The following is a 3,634-nucleotide window of genomic DNA, read 5'->3' on the forward strand; positions in this document are numbered from 1 at the left end:
ACTTCTGCAATTACTGGGGCATTTTGGGGGATTTTTGTTCAAGTTACTTTGTTTTGTTGGTGGAGCAAGTATCCTTGTATACTTGCTCCACTTACATTGACACTATACACAGACAACACGATCACAATATGACCATTATTGAAAGCTGATTTTAGGAAATCAGCATTAGGAAGTGGCATTAGTGGTATATATCTTTCTATCTCTAGGAATGAATGTCATCATTTATCAAGTACACAGGACTGTGGCTCATGAATTTTCTTGAAATGTGCCTTTCCTGTAGTTCAGGCATATCTGTTTAGAGAAATATGATTATTGGAGGAATATGGGTATAGGCAATGTTAGTTTGTGTAAAATAGTGATGGACAAATCAGTCCTGGAGGGCATATGCAAGATTTTGCTGCCACCAGTTACCCTGGCTCAATCAACTAATCAACAATCATATGCACCATGTACAATTCACTCATAAATGAGACTACAATAAATTGCGACAAGACAATTTTCATTAAAATATTTATTTGCAGTCATGGAACGTGGCTAAATATTACAGATCATATACATTTAAAATATGTCTTAAAACCCATGTGGCCAACTTGTCCAAAAGTTGAACTTAAAATTGGGTTTTTTACTGAATAACAAATAGGATTGTGCAGGCAACAATCCTACCAATGCTTTTACTATGGGGATAAAATGTGTGGACATGCCTCAAACGGTACTCTAAGGCGCTTACTAAGGACTAAGACCTATTACTTTATGACAGGAGATAGTACACTATACAGGTCCGCCTTCCCATTGCGGGGAGGCCTGAACTTCCCTTGTTTTTTTTCTTTTTCTTTTCCTCTGCTGGTTAGTCCACTTCTGCAATTATTGGGGCATTTTGGGGGATTTTTGTTTAAGTTACTTTGTTTTGTTGGTGGAGCAAGTATCCTTGTATATTTGCTCCACTTACATTGACATTATACACAGACAACACGATCACAATATGACCATTATTGAAAGCTGATTTTAGGAAATCAGCATTAGGAAGTGGCATTAGTGGTATATATCTTTCTATCATCATTTATCAAGTCCACAGGACTGTGGCTCATGAATTTTCTTGAAGTGTGCCTTTCCTGTAGTTCAGGCATATCTGTTTAGAGAAATATGATTATTGGAGGAATATGGGTGTAGGCAATGTTAGTTTGTGTAAAATAGTGATGGACAAATCCAGTCCTGGAGGGCATATGCAGGATTTTGCTGCCACCAGTTACCCTGGCTCAATCAGCTAATCAACCATATGCACCATGTACAATTCACTCATAAATGAGACTACAATAAATTGCGACAAGACAATTTTTATTAAAATATTTATTTGCGGTCATGGAACGTGGCTAAATATTACAGATCATATACATTTAAAATGTGTGGGCATGCCTCAAACGGTACTCTAAGGCCCTTACTAAGGACTAAGACCTACTACTTTATGACAGGAGATAGTACACAATATGACTCAGTAGGGTGGTATTTTCGTAACCATTTTATTTATAAAGCATTAATTGCTAAACTTCCTCTGTACCTGACCAGGCTTTTGTCCATTAAAACCGCCAGAGTCACGCCAGATCTCAAGATTGGATCATGTTAGAAGCAGAACAAATCTGGGTAACACCAATTTTAGCACATGCACCCTATGGAATGAATACCAGGATATACTGAAGCTTGATTGCTTTGTCTTTGAATCCTTCAAAAATGTTCTGTTGAACATGATAATGGAAGAGGCCAAAGTAACTTTGCTCCCCTTTTTGTGTTTCTCATGTAAAACATATTATTTTCTCTATCTGCCAACAGGGCTCCCTAAAAAGAGACATTGGTCTCAGTGGGACTTCCTTGTATAAATAAAGGTTTCAAGCAATCAAATGATTGAACTAATTAAATAATTAAGAGCAGACGTTGGTCCGAAATCCAGAAGCAGATACGACCCGCCTTGGCCATCCCTGATATATACAACATTAAATCACTGAAATAAATGCTAATTTTAAGGCCCCATGTGCCACGCTTCCTCCCCAAGTTTTGAAAACACTTCTCTTATTTCATTCTAAATGACACCAAGGACATAGTGTCTTAGAACCATGGTTCTCCAGGCAATTTGTTGCATTGCTTGCAGAGATTTATTTCTTTTTAGAGAATTTGGGGAAAATCTTTTTCCAGATTAAGTGTTGAGTGTATATAGTGATTTCTGCTCAACTTTGGATGTGTTAATATAAAAATTTTTTTAATAATAGACAATATATTCTGACTATTTTTGCAAACGTTTTGAAATGTAACACTATCTCAAAGTTAAGGACAATGTGCCATTGCTGAAAGACAAGCGCCTGACAGTAGCTTCAGAAAGCAGCTTTATTTATGAGAAATGTATTGCTCATGGCTGATCACTGGTTGTGAACCCAAACTCTGGAACAGAATAAAAATAATATCTATCCAGTATTCAGAAAGATGACAATGTTTTGTCCAATAAGGCAGTCGGTGAAGGAATAGCTGTTCACTCAGGATTCATGGTTGAATTGAGAAATCTATGGCTAACTACTGGTCCACGAGAGGAACCATGGAGGCGCAGTGTGAGCCGGCTTCGGCATTGTCCGTGAATTTGTATTGCCTTGACAAGCTGCATTCTCCTGGCACAAGCTGTGCCGTCGTGCATATTTGTTCTTTAAAAGGCATGGCTGTAACCGCAGTGCCCTGCTGTGATCTGCTGCAGTCCGTCTTCAGTCTGTCTGACAGCGGCGCAGTTCACTGGCTAGCTGAGGGGGGGAGGAAGTACTTTACCACCGCTTTAGCTACTTGACCTTCCGTTTGTTTGCGCTGAGAATCTGCTGCCCACTCTCAGCCTACAGTACAGCGATTGTGACTCTGGAAAATGTATTATTGATTCATTTCCTTCCTCCCTCCTGCTCTGTTTCGCAAGTTGGAATAAGCAGGCAGGTAAATCCGTTTGGTATGCAGTGTTATGACTTTAAACTCTGCCCTTACTGAAAGTAAAGGTCAAGATTAATTGCATGTTGTATGCAAAGTAGCTTCTAGTTTAACTGCGTACTTCTATTAGTAAACATCCGTGCAATACTATATGCAGTACATCTGAGACTTTATGTATGAATGTTGGCATGGGCAATGGTCAAGTGTTATAATTTTGTAGCAAAGACCTACAAAATAAGGAAGCTCTGAGTAAATTCAGAACAACTTTGAAGCAAGCCTGTTGCTCATTCGTGGAACAGGTTTAACGACATAAGGGAGGTCTGGTTAGGTGTTGATATCGGTTCATGCTTTCGGTTTTTCTTTCAGTTGTTCTTTCCACTCCTACAAAATCAAGCCTACAACAAATTGACTCTTAGTAATACTTCTGTTCTGCATAGTCAGGGTTTCTGTGTGAATACAAGCATTGCATCTCTTAACCCTTAGATTCATATGTGGATCGAAAATGACCTGGACTATTCAAAATATATTTCTTCATAGTGTATGAATATATTCATATTTTATTATGAATAAATTTGCATCAGTTTACAATTACAATGTACAACCCAAATACTTTGTAACAAATGGCTTTTGTTACTTAGAAACAGAATTTTGATTCATTCGAGATATGAAATTAAGAATATATTGACAAGCT

This window comes from Conger conger, chromosome 15 (genome assembly GCF_963514075.1).
Source record: "Conger conger chromosome 15, fConCon1.1, whole genome shotgun sequence".
Classification (NCBI taxonomy): Eukaryota; Metazoa; Chordata; class Actinopteri; order Anguilliformes; family Congridae; genus Conger; species Conger conger.